At 46.0% G+C, this 19110-nt stretch overlaps 1 protein-coding gene and 1 pseudogene across 1 annotated transcript in view; both read left to right on the forward strand.

The window, feature by feature from the left end:
• The window catches only part of LOC121003523, a 791128-nt pseudogene that overhangs the window by 388974 nt on the left and 383044 nt on the right, over positions 1–19110 (forward strand).
• LOC121004240 (gastrula zinc finger protein XlCGF26.1-like) overlaps positions 1–19110 on the forward strand; it is a 273048-nt gene that overhangs the window by 249550 nt on the left and 4388 nt on the right. The window lies entirely within an intron of this gene.

The raw sequence follows: 19110 nt of genomic DNA on the forward strand, positions 1-19110 counted from the left end.
GTCTCCTAACTGTCAGAACGGCAGTACCAAGATCATACCACGGACTCTATTCTAGCACATGTAGATGCAAGTCATCCTTCTTACTTGCATAGAGTATAATATAAACGCAAAAACACAAATGCAATAGCACTCTGCAACCAGCACTCTGCCCTGCCTCTATGCTGGATGTTGAATGAGGCATTGGTGTACATTTTGGCCAAAGCGTAATAAGCCACTCACCACGTCAAGGTCGCCTCTGAGTGGTCCCTAACACTAGTTCCTACCTGTTTATGGGCCATGATAGCCACACAAAGTCCAGGGAGCGCAGGTACAGCATGCACGCCAGGCACACTCTGCTTTTAACCCCGTCCGGTGCCGTGACAGCTTTCATCGGATCCAGGGATGCAAGTACCAACATGCATGCTGAGCCCACTATATACTTCTTCTGGAGCCAAATGGCTACTGGTATGTGCTATATAAGCAGACTCAGTTTTATACTGACTTTAAAACCAGCCTCCAGGGCAGACTAACTGGTCAGGTGTGCATGACTACATGGAGATCGCCACGCCTCCAATATATACTACAAAGAAAAAATGTGGGGGATTCAGTCAGCACAACCCTGTATGCAGGTGCACATCGCTATGGCGAAATACACATACAAACGCAAAAACACAAATGCAATAGCACTCTGCAACCAGCACTCTGCCCTGCCTCTATGCTGGATGTTGAATGAGGCAGGTGAGTGGCTTATTACGCTTTGGCCAAAATTTACACCAATGCCTCATTTAACATCCAGCATAGCGGCGTTGCAGAGTGCTATTGCATTTGTGTTTTTGCGTTTGTATGTGTATTTCGCCATAGCGATGTGCACCTGCCTACAGGGTTGTGCTGACTGAATCCCCCACATTTTTTCTCCATAGAGTATAATGTAATATTGAGGGGCGTAGCTAAAGGCTCATGTGCTCTGGTGCAAGATTTCAGCTTTGACCCCCTTCCCTCAGTGCTTTGTGGCCAGGGGCAGGGAAGCACATAGCCTTCCTGCTGCTTGAGGCGAAAATTGAAACTGCACCCCCTGACCCAAGCCAAATTCTTGACCTTACTCTTTCCCTCCAGCCAGAGATGTAACTTGACCTTCATGAACTTTGTATAGTACCGGAGTCTTCTTATGTGACACAAGGATCTTTGGTCCCCCTCAGGCTCCTAGGCCCAGTAGCGACTGCACCCCTTATAGCAGGGGTGGGGAACCTTTTTTGCTGCCGAGGGCCATTTGGAAATTTGTAACATTGTTCGGGGGCCATAAACAACTCTCAACTTAAAAATTTGACAGCTATATTTGGTCAAAGATAGAACTGACTTAGGGGTAAGTTACAGAAATTGCGCTTCAATTAAAAAAATCTAGAGCGCTATACAGTCCTGATCAAAAGTTTAAGACCACTTGAAAAATGTCAAAAAATCATATTTTACATTGTTGGATCTTAACAAGGTTCCAAGTAGAGCTTCAACATGCAACAAGAAGAAATGAGAGTGAGACAAAACATTTTTTGAGCATTCAATTAATTGAAAATAACAATTAAACTGAAACAGGCTGTTTTTCAGCTGATCAAAATTTTAGGACCACATGCCTTTAAAAGGCCAAATCTGTGCAAAGATGTGGATTCATTGTCATTTTCTGTCAGGTAGTCACACGTTGTGATGGCAAATAAAACTCCCTTTTTGAACGTGGTCGGGTTGTTGAACTGCATAAGCAGGGTCTCTCACAGCGCGCCATCGCTGCCAAGGTGGGACGCAGTAAGACAGTCATTTGGAATTTCTTAAATGATCCTGAGGGTTATGGAAAAAAAAAGCCAAGTGGAAGACCCAAAAAAATTTCATCAGCACTAAGCCGGAGGATCCAATTGGCTGTCCGTCAAGACACTGGACGATCCTTGGCCCAAATTAAGGCCATTACTGGTGCTGACTGCAGCCCCAATCAGACGGCATCCGAGACTGAAGGGCTTCAAAAACAAAAAACATCTTCAAAGACCTCGTCTCCTTGAACGCCACAGAACTGCTCGTTTTGGACTTTGCAAGAGAGCACCAAACATGGGACATTCAAAGGTGGAAGTAAGTTTTATTCTCCTCATGGGAACGCTTGCATCAAGCATGCCGAAACGAGTTTTTGAAGTCACGGCGGAGCTACTCATTACTGAGTTCATGTTTGGAAGTTGGATTTCTGTTTTGGGGGGGTTTAGTTTTTTTTGGGAGGTGTGGTCCTAAACTTTTGATCAGCTGAAAAACAGCCTGTTTCAGTTTATTCGTTGTTTTCATTAAATTGAATGCTCAAAAAATGTTTTGTCTCACTCCCATTTCTTCTTGTTGCATGTTGAAGCTCTACTTGGAACCTTGTTAAGACCCAGTTATGCTAAATATGATTTTTTGCCATTTTTCAAGTGGTCTTAAACTTTTGATCAGGACTGTATATTTGCAGCACAAAATGGCGCCTGCTCTATATATTACAAGTAGGGATCGACCGATTATCGGTTTTACCGATATTATCGGCCGATATTGAGGATTTTGAACGTTATCGGTATCGGCATCTATTTTGCCGATATTCCGATAACGTATTGGGAACACAGAACGCGCTGCTGACAGCGCGTTCTGTGTTCCCTCCGCAGCACAGGGGAGAAGGAAGCAGTGTCTCCCTCCCCCTGTGCTGCCGCTGCCGCCAATGGCAGGAGAGGAGACAAGAGGAGGGGAGGGGCTGTGGCCGCTGCGCCACCAATGAAGATGAGTCTTTCATTAATTCATATACAGGAGGCGGGAGCTGGCTGCAGAGTCACATAGCCGGCTCCCGACCTCTATGAACGGCAGCTGCGGTCCGCGGTAGTTAACCCCTTAGGTGCCGCGGATCGCAGCTACCGCTCATAGAGGTCGGGAGCCGGCTATGTGACTCTGCAGCCAGCTCCCGCCTCCTGTATGTGAAAGAGAGGTATCTTCATTGGTGGCACAGTGCGCCCCCCCCCCCTCAAGCCCCCTAGTATTAATCATTGGTGGTGCAGTGTGCCCCCCACCCCCATCCCAATAGTAAAAACATTGGTGGCGCAGTGCGCCCCCCCCCCCCCCCCCCAGTATTAATCATTGGTGGCAGTGGCCACAGGATCCCCTCTCCCCTGCTCCTCCGATCGGAGCCCCAGCTGTGTAAGCCTGGGGCTCCGATCGGTTACCATGGCAGCCAGGACACTACTGAAGCCCTGGCTGCCATAGTCAGCTCCCTGCTGCTGTGTGCACAAAGCACAGAGCAGCAGGGACAGTGTGAGATCCTATTCACCCTGATAGAGCTCTATCAGGGTGAATAGGACAAGGGTTCTAGTCCCTAAGGGGGCTAAAAGTAAAAAAAAAAAAAAAAACACAAAAATATTAAGTATAAATGAAAAAGATGTACAAAAAAAATAAAATAATAATACACGTTAACAATAAACATTAATTTTCTGCATATTTGTGTATCGGTATCGGCCCTAAAAAATCTATATCGGTCGATCCCTAAAATATAGAACATTCTCAACTTAAAAATTAGACTGCTATATGTGTTCAAAATGGTGCCTGTACTACTTGTAATTAGGGATCGACCGATATTGATTTTTTAGGGCCGATACCGATACCGATAATTTGTCAACTTTCAGGCCGATAGCCGATAATTTATACCGATATTCTGGGTATTTTTATTTTTGAGGGAAAAAAAATTTTCCTACACAAATATGCAGAAAATTAATGTTTATTGTTAACGTGTATTATTATTTAATTTTTTTTGTACATCTTTTTCATTTATACTTAATATTTTTGTGTTTTGTTTTTTTTTTACTAACTTTTAGCCCCCTTAGGGACTAGAACCCTTGTCCTATTCACCCTGATAGAGCTCTATCAGGGTGAATAGGATCTCACACTGTCCCTGCTGCTCTGTGCTTTGTGCACACAGCAGCAGGGAGCTGACTATGGCAGCCAGGGCTTCAGTAGTGTCCTGGCTGCCATGGTAACCGATCGGAGCCCCAGGCTTACACAGCTGGGGCTCCGATCGGAGGAGCAGGGGAGAGGGGATCCTGTGGCCACTGCCACCAATGATTAAAACTGGGGGGGGGGGGGCGCACTGCGCCGCCAATGTTTTTACTATTGGGATGGGGGTGGGGGGCGCACTGCGCCACCAATGATTAATACTAGGGGGCTTGAGGGGGGGGGGGCGCACTGCGCCACCAATGAAGATACCTCTCTTTCACATACAGGAGGCGGGAGCTGGCTGCAGAGTCACATAGCCGGCTCCCGACCTCTATGAGCGGTAGCTGCGATCCACGGAACCTAAGGGGTTAACTACCGCGGACCGCAGCTGCCGTTCATAGAGGTCGGGAGCCGGCTATGTGACTCTGCAGCCAGCTCCCGCCTCCTGTATATGAATTAATGAAAAACTCATCTTCATTGGTGGCGCAGCGGCCACAGCCCCTCCCCTCCTCTTGTCTCCTCTCCTGCCATTGGCGGCAGCACAGGGGGAGGGAGACACTGCTTCCTTCTCCCCTGTGCTGCGGAGGGAACACAGAACGCGCTGTCAGCAGCGCGTTCTGTGTTCTCAATACGTTATCGGAATATCGGCAAAATAGATGCCGATACCGATAACGTTCAAAATCCTCAATATCGGACGATAATATCGGTAAAACCGATAATCGGTCGATCCCTACTATATTTAGTTCTTTATTTGGCATAATGGCAGCCAAGCTAAACCCAGAGGGGTCCAAAGAAGGGTTCACCCAGCTTTCGCTCTCCCTGCCACTGTCCCTGCCTCTTTCTTCACAAATGTCCCTTTCTCAGCCTCAGATCTGCCCCCCACCTCCATCAGCCTCAAATCACCCTCCTATGAGACCCCCCCAGCGTACATCAGCCTCAGATCAGACCCTCATCACGCCATTCCCAGCTTTAGATTAGATGCCCCAGCCTCAGATCAGAACCTCATCAGACCCCCAGCCTCAGATCAGAACCTCATCAGACCCCCAGCCTCAGATCGGACCATAATCAGACCTCAGATCAGACATTTAAAATTAATAAATAAATAAAATTGCCTCTCGAGCTCCGGACGGTGCTGCCACTTGGCAGATTTACTTACCCTTCCTGGTCTTCTTCCCGCCACGCTGTACTGTGACCTGACAGCGCACAGCGTCAGGTCATAGTGCGCATCTACATGCACTACGTCCTGGCACTGTACGTGTTAGGACACAGCGTGTGGCCGGAAGAAGACCGGGGAAGGTGAGTACAGGTAGCAATGCGCTGTTCTCACCTTCCTGTGCCTCCCGCATGCTAATGACCACTTCTATAATTAAAGTGGTCATTAGCATTTTCACAATATGTACTGGCAGGGGACCGGGGGCCACATGAAATGGTGGCCACACCCCTGCCTTACAGCTACGTCCCTGATAATATTGGAAGTTGATTATTGTAAAAGCTATATAGGATTATTTTCATCAGCATATATCATTCTAACTCTCCAACAATTTTATAGCTGCTCAGATGCATCCATACATTTTGAACCTTTTGATTATGGATATCTGGTCATGTGACCTCTAGTCTGACCTCCAGTCTGAGGCTTGCTGTTTCTCTCCTGTGTGGCTGACATCCTGTGAACTACAAGATTACAGCATCATTTATCAGATCCCTCTGGAGAGCTTCCTCCCCACCAGCTACTCCTCCTTGTCTTCTGTATATCCCTAAACATATCATGCTGCTGAAGATATAATCTCTACATTATCCATTACACTACAGTCTTAACCTTGTAGAGAGACATTTAATTGTGCCACTTTCTTTAACCCCTCCTACCCCGGGCCAGTTTTCGCCCTTCTGCCCAGGCCATTTTTTTGCAAATCTGACATGTCACTTTATGTGGTAATAACTTTGGAACACTTTTTTACTTATCCAAGCCATTCTGAGATTGTTTTCTCGTGACACATTGTACTTCATGATAGTCATAAATTTGAGTCAATATATTTCACCTTTTCACAATTTTTTTGTAAAAAAAAAATCACAAATTTACCAAAAATGTTGAAAAATAACCAAATTTTCAAATTTCAATGTCTCTACTTTTATAATAGATAGTGATACCTCATATGATCGTTATTATGTTACATTTCCCATATGTCTACTTTATGTTTGGATCATTTTTAAAATGACATTTTATTTTTTGGGGACGTTAGAAGGCTTAGAAGTTTAGAAGCAAATCTCTAAATTTTTCAGAAAATTTCAAAAACCCACTTTTTAAGGACCAGTTCAGGTATGAAGTCACTTTGTGAGGCTTATATAATAGAAACCATCCAAAAATTACCCCATTTTAGAAACTACACCCCTCAAGGTATTCAAAACTGATTTTACAAACTTTGTTAACCCTTTAGGTGTTCCACAAGAATTAATGGAAAATGGAGATGAAATTTCAGATTTGGCAGATTTTACATTTGAATCCATTTTTTCCAGTAACAAAACAAGGGTTAACAGCCAAACAAAACTCAATATTTCTTACTCTGATTCTGTAGTTTACAGAAACACCCCATATGTGGTCATGAACTGCTGTACGGCCACACGGCAGGGCGCAGAAGGAATGGAACGCCATATGGTTTTTTGAAGGCAGATTTAGCTGAACTGGTTTTTAGATGCCATGTCCCATTTGAAGTTACCCTGATGCACCCCTAGAGTAGAAACTCCAAAAAAGTGACCCTATTTTGGAAACTAGGGGATAAGGTGCCAGTTTTATTGGTACTATTTTGGGGTACATATGATTTTTAATTGCTCTAAATTACGTTTTTTGTGAGGCAAGGTAACCAAAAAATGGATGTTTTGCCACCGTTTTTATATTTTACAACATTCATCTGACAGGTTAGATCATGTGCTATTTTTATAGAGCAGGTTGTTACGGACGCAATGATACCAAATATGTCTACTTTCTTTGTTTGTTTCAGTTTTACATAATAATGCATTTTTGAAAAAAAATTAATTATGTTTTTGTGTCTCCATTTTCTAAACGCCCTATTTTTTATTTTATTTTTTCTGCCGATCAGTGTGCAGGGGCTCATTTTTTGCAGGAAGAGTTGATATTTTTATTGGTACCATTTGTGGGTACATATGCTTTTTTTGATCATTCATTATTACACTTTATGGGGCAAAGTGACAAAAAAAATTGTTGTTTTGGTGCAGTATTTATTTATTTTTAAAGCGTTTACTTGAGGGGTTAGGTCATGTGATATTTTTATAGAGCAGATCGTTAGACGTGGCGATACCTAATATGTTTACTTTTTCTAATTTATTTAAGTTTTACACAATAAGTATTTTTTTAAACTGAAATAATGATATTTTAGTGTCTCCATGTTCTGAGAGCTATAGTTTTTTTTTATTGTTTGAGGGATTTTCTTATGTAGGGGCTCATTTTTTGCGGGATGAGGTGACTGTTTTATTGATATAATTTTGTGGGGCATACGCCTTTTTGATTGCTTGGTATTGCACTTTTTGTGATGTAAGCTGCCAAAAATTGCTTTTTTTACACCGTTTTTATTTATTTATCTTTATGGTGTTTATCGGACAGTGTGGATCATGTGATAAATTTATAGAGCTGGTCATTACGGATTAGGTGATACCTAATATGTGTGTTTTTTTGTTTTTTTTTCTTTTTCTTTTTCTTTTTTTTTCTTATAAAATAAGGGGAAAGGGGCATTTTTTTCTTTTTTTTACTTAAAAACTATTTTTTTTAATTAAAAACACTTTCTTTTTTTACTTTTTTTCTGACTTTCACTTTTGGGGGTCTGATCCCATCTGCAATGCATTACGTTAGATCTGTATTATAATGCATTGCCTGTTAGTGGATTTCACAGAGTCATACACTAACAGGTTGCCTAGGAGACGGGCCTGAGGCTGGATCTCCTGGGCACCCGTAGAAGGCAGGTCCCGATGCCATGCGAGGCATCGGGCTGCCTTCTCACACATGAACTGCCTGCTCCCGGTGACAGCATGTGTTTCAGAGCGGCTCGCGGCACAGGTAAGGACTTACCTCTGCAGCGCCGGACTTGTGAGTGAAGATGGCAGATCGCATGTGTTCGTCGGCGAACACTGCGAACTGGCCATCACTGTCAGGGAGCGCACCGGGTGCGCACCGCTCCAGTGCCCGCCAGATCACCATGACGTACTATTATGTCAAAACGCGGGAAGTAACGTAGTAGTACGTCATTTATGTCGGGAAGGGGTTAAATTACAAAAAACACACTTGCCATTTTGCTTGTCCTGTTAAATAATCTGTCTGTACCAAACCCCTGACATTTAACTGCATTCTTCCCAAAGTAAATTGTCAATACCAGTGTGGAGTGTGTTTGTAGAAGTGGAGAGACATTTAATTGTGCCACTGTCTTTAAATAATAAAAAACACACTTGCCATTTTGCTTGTACTGTTAAATAATCGGTGTGTACCAAACCCCTGACGTTTCATTTATAGACCTCATAATAAAATGTCTGAGAAATGGAAGAGTGCAAAACGAAATTCCCATGCCTCGTCCTCCCAGAGTCAGAATGTATGTAGTATCAGCAGTATCAGTGCCTGCCAGGAGTAGTAGTAGTTGGCCACAGTTCTCCTTGGCTCCTAATATTATTGAGGATACGGAGGATGGAATTGTGGACTGGATGGCTCAGCGTTTAGACTACCATGAGCAGGAGATTCGGGGGAGGAGGGGCACCACCATGCATAGCTGTGCTTGTGGTGGTAGGAGTAGTGGCACCTGTAGCTGCACTCGTGGTGGTAGGGGCAGTGGTAGCAGCAGTGGAACTCAAGGCAAGCAGGTAATCTGGAGGGGGCTAGGAAGCCCATGATGACATATCATAGTTTTCATGGTTGGGAGGTTGAGGACTATTACAATGATTGTGTGTTGGACAGGATCTGGGAGCTAGATCAGGGTGCTGAGAAGAAGGTAACCTCAGAGGAAGAGGATGGTGGCAATGGCAGCAATACAGAGTGAAGGCAACATACAGTTAGAACCTCCCAAAACCTGCCAGGGCCAGATCTGCTTCTAGTATTGTCAGCTTGGGAACTGGTGATGCTGATGATACTATGGTCGCAGGCTGAAAACGTGCCAGACCTAAAACAAGCTCGGCTGCAGCTAGCTCTGTGTGGAGTGTGCAAGTATCTCCTGTCTGGCAAACAAAAGCAATGCCCTGTGCAAGATCTGCCAGATTACAATAAGCCATGGGAGTGACAGAGGTGTCTGCCAGCTACCACAACAAGAGATTCCTCCTTCTCCCGTCTCCTTTGTGGCAGCCAGGCGGCATCCACGTGCAGTACTGTGTCCAAGTCATCATCAGTTACTGCTTCTCCTGCTCAGACTATGCCTCCTCCTATTCTGTCCCACCATCAGCCATCCATAATGGAATGTGTGGCCAAGAAACAACTCTGCTTGCACAAGTTGCTGGTGGTGCAGTCTCTGTGGTATTACTTTGTGGATTCTGTTGCCTTTAGGGGGCTAATGGCATGTGCTCAGCCTCACTAGAAGTTATATACAGTAGCTGGTATTTTTTCAAAAAAAGCCATCCCTGCTTTGTACTCTCAAGTGGTGGTGAATGTGGGCCACTCCTTGCAATTCTAGCTGTGAAGCAAGGTGCACACAATGGACACCTGGAGCAACGGTTACGGACTGGAACAGTTCATGCCTTTCACAGCCCATTAGATGAATGTTTGTTTTTTTCAGCGAGGCAGCACTGTAACAAGAAGGCCAGGTCCTATTGACACCTCCACGTTTGTTCCGAAACCAGGCATTTATCGGCCTCCTCCATGGATATCCTCCTGTCTGTCCCAAACAGAAGCAGAGCAGAACATCGCTCCCACTCCCCCTTCTTCCTATCATGTGAAGCGGTGCCATGCGGTTTTACAGATGATCTCCCTGGGTGACAGTAGCCACATAGCCAAATACTTTCTAAAGGGCATCAAGCAGCAAATAACCGCGCTGGTTGTCTCCTCGCCTAACTCCAACTGGGCAGAGACAATTGCAGGAACATTGTGGCTGCTTTGTGTTGGGGAGAAATAACACATGCTCCCTGAATGATGCATGCGATAAATCTAGTCGTGCAGCATTTGTTAAAAAAAAGTAGTGGCTTTTGGAAGGTACTAATAATAGTAATAATAATCATATAATCGTAATCAGTTCTCACCTCTCCTGTCCTTTTACGATAAGCAGTGATAATCAGGGTGTTCTAGTGATGATAGATAATCAGTTCTCACCTCTCCTGTGTTCTCCCCTGTCCCTTATACTAGGTACAGTATCTTCATGCCTGCAGTCATCCCAAAACTTCTAGATAGAACTGAAATACAGCATTAAAGGGTTTGTTCGGGAATAAGTACCGTATCTTTCGCCCCATAAGACGCACTTTTTCTCCCCCCAAAATGGGGGAGAAATGCCCCAGCGTCTTATGGGGCGAATGCTTGCAGTTTTACATCGCAAGCTGCTTGGGGAGGGACTGGGAGGAGGAACTGGGGGCTGGCAATAGCGGCGGGGCAGTCAGTGTAGTATAGCCCCGCCCCACCGCTCCGGTATACTAATATAACTCCCTGATGTCACGTGCCTGCGCCGCCTACTTTATGAATGAAGCAGGCGGCGCAGGCAAGTGACGTCAGTGAGGGACGCGCCGGCAGCCCGGCCTGCCTGCCTGGGTTCTACTGAAGCGATTAGGATGTAAGGTACTATTAGGAGTGAGGGGGCATGTTTAATAACTATTAATTGAATAAGACATCTTATATTTGTATGCTGGAGCGGCGGGGGCGGGGGGGGGATCTGTGGATGCCACTGTTATGGGCTGGGGGGGGTCTGTGGATGGCACTATTATGGGCTGGGGGGGTCTGTGGATGGCACTATTATGGGCTGGGGGGGTCTGTGGATGGCACTATTATGGGCTGGGGGGGTCTGTGGATGGCACTGTTATGGGCTGGGGGGTGTCTGTGGATGGCACTGTTATGGGCTGGGGGTCTGTGGATGGCACATATATAACAGTGCCACCCACAGATCCCCCTGTAACAGTGCCACCCACAGATCCCCTGTAACAGTGCCAGCCACAGATCCCCCTGTAACAGTGCCAGCCACAGATCCCCCTGTAACAGTGCCAGCCACAGATCCCCCTGTAACAGTGCAAGCCACAGATCCCCCCCCCCCCCCATAACAGTGTCCATCACAGATCACCCCCCATAACAGTGTCCGTCATCCACAGATCCCCAGTAATAGTGCCATCCACAGACCACCATTAGTTCCAAACCCACCAACCACACAGCACACCTTTTGGTTAAAAATAGTTTTTTTCTTATTTTCCTCCCCAAAAACCTAGGTGCGTCTTATAGGCCGGTGCGTCTTATAGGGTGAAAAATACGGTAACTTTTCACATGTGCCCGCAGCCTCTACTATGGAAAGAGTCATACGTACCTGCTACCCTTAGCTCTGGTTATGTGTGCCAGCTCCTGTGTGTCCATCTTCCAGTAAATGTTGTTTGCTTCCTCGCCGGCACAGGCATGGTCACCTGCTTTACTGCAGCCAATGACTGGCTTTAGTGGTGATGTGTTTCTTGTGGACATCTTACCCCTGAATCCAGTCATTGGCTGCAGCAGAGCAGATGATTATGTCCATTCCTAGGAGGTAAATAAGCCATGGAGCGAAAGAACTTTGTCTTACCGACTTCACAGCCCTGGGGCGGGCAGCAAGGGCAACAGGTGCACAAACAATGTAATGTTATATACAAACAATGTAATGTTATATACACACAATGTAATGTTAGGGATGGAATATAAGGGCTGCTCTCCCTGCATTGCAAACTGGTTGGAATAATGAAGCAATCAGATCGGATTTATACAGGAGACCTGCAGATATTTGGGTCCGATAACTCCTGCTGTCCGGTCGGTCATTCTTGGTCATCTTTTCAGGTCATATAAAACCTTCCACGCGACTTCTCCAACCGTCTGATGACTTCTACAATATTTCTTTCACAGCTTGTGAATCCGGGTGAAGATCTGAAAAATATTAATCCCCCAGAGACATATGTGAGGGGTGATGAGCAGAGTACAGAGGACATTCCTACAGATAACCGCCCAGGTGAGTAGTGACCACTAAGTAAAGCAGAGAGGTCTCTAGGATTCTGCTGATACAAATAATTAAAAAAAATAGATATATTGTGCAATGTGGGAATAATGATATTACTATTATTATTATTATTGATGAGTATATATGAAAGTATAAAGGAACAAACATAAATATCACATACGGAGAGACTTGTACACAATAACAATTACTAATAATTACTACTAACAATAAAGTTACTCCCAAGACCACTTGGTAACTAAACCACAAAGTCCTATCCCTCTACAGTACAGCGTAGTTACTATACAGAGGTCTTCTCAAGTCTCTCCAGTCCCGGTCTTTGCTCTGGACCCTCCAGGTTTTTTTTTCTCTCTCTCTCCATTCTTTAGATAATTGACAACTACAGTACCTTTGATGCTAATGGCCCGTTGTCCAGATAGACAGGACTCGCTCACACTGGCTTTGAGAGGACAAGTATAGACACTAATTACCAGGAAGTTGCTGAGAACAGGATACCAATACAATATATGGCTTACATTATTTTCCCAAAAATTCTTAAAAATCTGTATTAATCTGTTTTTCTTACACGTGCATAAAAAAAATTCACCTACACGCCTTGGCATGCTATCAATGGGGTTATTAACCCCTTAGTGACCACCCATATGCCTTTTTAATGCAGTCACTAAGGGGCCTTAAGATGGGCCGCCACTTTTTACGGCGCCCAGTCTAAGCGCTGCACGGGTCCTCTTTGCAGCGGGGAGTGGAGGCCCGGCTCTAACAGCCCAGACTGGCAGGAGTGCTGATCTGGGCTGTTTAACACTTTACATGCCACGGGCAGTGGCGCCTGCCGCATGTAAAGTGCTGACAGAGGGAGCGGACTCCCTCTGTCTCCCATCGGCACCCCGTAAATGCAGATGTGTGTGAAGGCTGGCTGGGGTCTCGTGTAGGCCCCAGACCAGGCTTAAGTAGTTTCCTCTCTGGCGCAGCCTGCTGGTCAATGTCAGAATAGCACTGACATTAAAATGCATTGCACTATAGGGATAATGCATTGCATTTTAAAATCAATAAAAAAGCTGTCTGTTATAGTCCCCTTGTGGGACTATTAAGTGGTAAAAAAAAACTAATTTATTCAATAAAACAGAATTGCTAATTTATTCTTAGTTGCACCGAAAAAACTTAATAATAAGAGTTGAATCTTGGGAAGCGGCAATGCAAAAACATTTTATCTTTTTTTTTTTTTATATAAAAAAAGGTGTTTTATTGCAAAAAAGTAGTAAAATGTAAAAAAAACAATATGTATTTGGTATCACTGTAATTGTACTGACCCAGAGAATAAAGATATTATGTTATTTATACCGAAAAATGAAGGCCATAAAATTTATAATGTAAAAACACAGTGACAGTATTGCTGTTTTTCACCTCTCCCTCACAGAAAGAGTAATAAAATTTGATCAGAAAGCTATGTGTACCCCAAAATTGGCGCTATTAAAAACTACAACTTGTCCCGCAAAAGCAAGCCCTCATAAAGCTATATAGACGGAAAAATAAAAAAGTTATGGTTCTTGGAACTCGAAGATGAAAAAGGAAGAAAAAAGCTTGGTCAGTAAGGCCCAAAACAGGCTGGTCACTAAGGGGTTAAAGGAGTTGTCTCATCTGAGACAATGGGGGTCATATTACTAGGGTGATGGGACCCCCACCTATATTGAGAACAGAGCTGGCCAAAGTGGTGGCTGGAGGACTCTGGTCCGGCCACCACCAAGTGCTCTCCCCATAAAAGTGAATGGGATCGCACTGTGCATGACCGGCCACCGTTCCCATTAACTTCTATTCGCCTGATGGAAATAGCCAAGCCAATGCTGCGCATGCACAGTGCACCCTCCGCCACTTTCGGGGCTCCGCTTAGGAGATAGGTGCAGGTCCCAGCCATAGACAATAGGAGCATATCCTAGCGAACTGACCCCATTGTCTCAGATGAGACAACCCTTTTAATAAAAATGCATGAAAAAAGGAAGATGTTATGGTGTGGGCCATGCAGTTTGTTTACTTGACAGTGACAGGACTGAGTTTTGGAGAGACCTCGGTGTGCACAGTGTCCTAGCTGCAGTGATGATGTTCCGGTCACAGGATTATTCTTTGGCGCTATATGTAGTTTGTGTAATCTGTTTTTAGAATGAATTGAAGTCAATGGCGCTATTCACATGGGCATTTTTTTTTTTTAAGACCAGTGAATAGGGTTTGTGAAAAATGGGACATGTCCTGTTTGTGGCTGTTTTCACTGCCAGATGGACCTCATTTAAACCAATGTGACCGTTTTTAATGGCCAGTCTACAGGAGAGCATCCATGTAATGGCCGTTTATTATGGGTACACTAGTGGAAAATGGCCTTTTAAGGATTAAAATAAAAATAAATTGCCTTATCCGCTTGCACACACAAGGCAGTCTCTCTTCGTGCTGAAGGACCTGTGCTACCAACGTGATGACATCACCATGCTCTCCCAGTATTATTGCTTAGGAGCACATGGTGACATCATCCCACTGAGTGTAGGTCCTTTAGCACCAAATGAAGAGCGACCGTCTCTGCGCTTGCAAGTGGATGATTAATAATTATTACTGATGGGGGCCAACCTGGGGAACATTATTACTAACTGGGGCCACTATGGGGGACGTTATGTATACTGCAGGGGTTGATAATTAAATAAGAAAAGCAAATAAAAATCATCTAAACCATCTTCAAATAATGGCCGTTAAAAATGAATGCAAAATGTCCAGACGACCAGGAAAGGCATGCAAAAATGGTCAGTTTTTATGGCTTTTTTTTCACTTGTGAATGCTACATTCAGAAGTCATACAAAAAAGTCTCACCACTCAACACTAGTGTTGAGCGAACATGCTCGGCCGAATACGTGTTCAGCTCGAGCATTGCTATGCTCGGCACATGGCAGTACTCGACCGAGTACCGCATGCATGTGCTCGACCGCCATGCTGCTAAGCAGCCAATAAACGTGCAGATAAGTACTGGCATCACTGTGATTGGCTGACCGGAACGCGTCATCGGGTGCTATATAGCACCCGATGATGCGGGTTCGGCTCATTGAGAGTCAGGGAGAGCTGCGGTTAGGAAGGGACAGATAGTGTAGGGAGTTTTTTCCATCCTTAGCGATTTTTTTTTCTATAGAGGGTGTCTGCAGTGACTTGTGACATCTGTTCAGCAATACCTTCTGTGTGTCAGGGGCAGAGATAGGAAGAATATTATTGAAAACTATTATATTTCTTCCATAATTTATCCCCATTTTTCCTATAAAGGGTCCCTGCAGTGAATTGTCACATCTGTGCTGCAATAGCGTGTGTGTGTGTCAGGCCCAGATATTGGGAAAAATATTACTGACAACAAAGATATTTTTTCCATAATTTTCCTATGTACGGTCCTTTATAACATATAACATTTAATATGAAGAAAGCAAGCATTAAAAAACGGCCGTGATTCTGATGGTGCACGCAGAGGCCGTGGCCCTGGGCGCATTGAAACTGTGCCTGCTGCCAGAGCACAAGAAAAACAATCATCCAAGATACCTAGCTTCATGTCCCAGGGCGGCGCAGGAGACCACTCTTGAAGTATGCCTAGTGCGAGCAGGTGGTCAGTTGAATTGCAGCAGATGGTGCTTCCAGTCGATTAAGCACCACCCTATCTTCCACCAAGTCCAGTCTCAGTAGCCAGGAGTCTGGTCCACACAATCCCCTGATCCTCCTTCCTCCCACCATTTACAGTCTGGCCAAACAAGTGATCCCACACTCTGATATTCCGAGGATCTCTTTTCATCGCCATTAATTGATTTTGCCCTCTCGCCAAGCACGCTTGAAGAGGGACCTGAGATCTTGTGCCCCGATTCCCAACCTCTTGAGCATCCAGAGTCACAAGAACATGACGCTGGGGAACGACAATTAGTGTTTAATGAGGTGGATGATGATGAGACACAGTTGCCAATGACTCAACCGCAATTACTGTTTCAAGAGTTTGAGGAAGAGGATGACACACAGTTGTCAATCACTGATGTTGTGGTTAGGTCAACAAATCAGAGTGAGGAAGTGGAAGAGGAGGTGATGGACGACGACATCACTGACCCAACCTGGAAAGGTGGCAACAAGCCGAGCGAGGAGAGCAGTACAGAGGGGGAGGGATCTGCAGCACTGCAACAGGCTGGAAGAGGCAGTGAGGTGGCAAAAGGTAGAGGGCAGATACCACCGAACAGGCCCGCAACTGTTCCACGGAGCACCTCCTTGCGTAAATCTCCCTTGCTAAGGGGTAGGTGTTCGGCAGTATGGCGCTTTTTTGAGGAAAGTACGGACGACAAAAGAATAGTAGTTTGCAACCTGTGCCACACCAAAATGAGCCGGGGCGGAGCAACCTCACCAGCATGATCCGCCACATGTCATCAAAGCACCCTAATAGGTGGGCCGAACGCCTGGGTCCACAATCTGTGTCTGCGGGTCACACCACTGCCTCCTCTTCCCCTGTGTTACGTGCTGGCCAATCCCCTGTCAAAGACGCAGACATGGATGCCTCCCGCCCTGCACCTGGACCTTCGCAAGCACCATCAGCAACCACATCCACAAATGTCATTACCCCAGGCATTTGAACGCAAGCGCAAATACCCAGCCACCCACCCACAGTTCATAGCACTAAATGTGCAGCTTTCCAAATTACTGGCCCTGGAAATGTTGCCATTTAGGCTTGTGGACACTGAGGCCTTCCGCAGCCTGATGTCGGCAGCCGTCCCTCGTTACGCAGTCCCCAGCCGCCACCATTTTTCAAGGTGTGCCGTGCCAGCCTTGCACCAACATGTGTCCCTTAACATCACACGTGCCCTGTCCAACGCAGTTACTGGGAAGGTCCACTTAACCATGGACACATGGACAAGTGCTTTCGGCCAGGGACGCTACATTTCCCTGACGGCACACTGGGTTAATGTTGTGGAGGCCGGGAGCCACTCGTACCCCGGGATGGCACAGGTGCTACCGATGCCAAGGATTGCAGGCCCCAATTCCATCAGGGTTTCCGCCACCACCTACGTTAGTGGCTCCAACCCCCACTTCTCATTCTCCGCCTCCTCCTCCACTTCCACCTCCGAATTATCCGCGTGCAGCACCAGTCAGCCATCAGTCGGTAGCAGGAAGCAGTGTAGCACTGCAGTGGGGAAGCGGCAACAGACCGTGCTGAAGCTGATCTGCCTAGGTGACAAACAGCACACCACCGCAGAGCTGTGGCAGGGTATAAGAGACTAGACTGAGCTGTGGCTCTCGCCACTCAACCTAGAACCAGGCATGGTTGTGTCTGATAATGGCCATACCTTGGTGGCGGCTTTGGAGCTGGGCAACCTTGGACACATCCCATGCCTTGCCCTCGTATTCAACCTTGTGGTTCAGCGGTTTCTAAAAACATACCCCAATTTGCCTGAGCTTCTGGTGAAGGTGCGCCTCGGGTGTGCACATTTCCACAAGTGACCGACAGCTTCAGCCGGTCTGTCAACGCTGCAGCAGCGCTTGAAATTGCCAGCTCGCCAGCTGTTGTGCGACGTGAGCACACGCTGGAACTCCACGTTCCACATGTTGGCCAGGCTTTGTAAGCAGCAGAGGGCAGTTGTGGAATGCCAGTTGCAACATTGTCGTCCCCGTTAGAGTCAGCTTCCGCTATTCACAAGCGAGGAGTGGGCATGGATGTCTGACCTCTGTGAGGTTTTATGCAACTTTGAGGAATCAACACAGATGGTGACCGGCGATAACGCTATTATCAGCGTCACCTTCCCACTTCTGTGTCTTCTCAAATGCTCGCTGCTCACAATTAAGGACAACGCTTTGCTCCTCAGTTCGTCTTCTCAGCGCGAATTGGAGACTGAAGAGGAGGAGGAGCAGGAGACGGTTGCTTCCGCTTCAGAGGGTTGTACCCATGGAAGTTTAATTCCATCTGTTCAGCGTGGGTGGGCAGAAGAAGAGGAAGAGGATGATGAGATTGGGAGTGATTCTCCTGATGAAGACAGTGAAGTCTCGCCTGCTGGTACTCTGGCACACATGGCTGACTTCATGTTAGGCTGCCTTTTCCGCGACCCATGCGTTATACGCATTTTAAACAACATAGATTACTTTTTGTTCACCCTTCTCGACCCCCGTTACAAAGAGAACTTCTCATCTCTCATTCCTCTGGTGGAGTGGACAAGCAAAATGGTGCAATACCAGAAGATCCTTGTTGAAAAATTGCTCCACAATTTTCCATCTCACCCTTCTCGACCCCCGTTACAAAGAGAACTTCTCATCTCTCATTCCTCTGGTGGAGTGGACAAGCAAAATGGTGCAATACCAGAAGATACTTGTTGAAAAATTGCTCCACAATTTTCCATCTGACAACGCTGGCGGCAGAGTCCGTACTTCCTTGGCCAACTGAGGAGGGGAGACAAGGGCAGCACCCAGCAGTTCCAACAGAGGCATGGCAACACTCGCCAAAGCCTGGGACAGTTTCATGACACCCTGCCAGCACCCTCACCCTGATGTGCGGCCTACTGCCACAAGGAGAGAAACATTTTGGAAGATGGTGAAGGAGTACATAGCAGACCGTGTCAGCCTCCTCAATGATCCCTCAGTGCCTTACAACTACTAGGTGTCCAAGCTGGACACTTGGCACGAACTGGCGCTCTAGGCTTTGGAGGTGCTGGCTTGAGCGTGTATTTAGTTCTGCTGGTGGCATTATAACCGATAAGTGTATCCACCTGTCAACTGAAAATGCTGACAGATTGACTCAAGGCCTGGATTGACCATGACTTCTCGACTCCACCAGAGGAATGCTGATGAATATAAAGGCACTTTACATGTGTTGTTTTTAATGTAGTTAATAGACTGTATTCCCATGCACCCGTTCTACCACAAACAAGGGTATATGGTTAAGGGTACTTTCACACTTGCGGCAGGACGGATCCGACAGGCTGTTCACCATGTCGGATCCGTCCTTCCTCTATTTCGCCGGGACCGCCACTCCGTCCCCATTCACTATAATGGG

This window comes from Bufo bufo, chromosome 6, assembly GCF_905171765.1.
Source record: "Bufo bufo chromosome 6, aBufBuf1.1, whole genome shotgun sequence".
NCBI classification, from domain to species: Eukaryota; Metazoa; Chordata; class Amphibia; order Anura; family Bufonidae; genus Bufo; species Bufo bufo.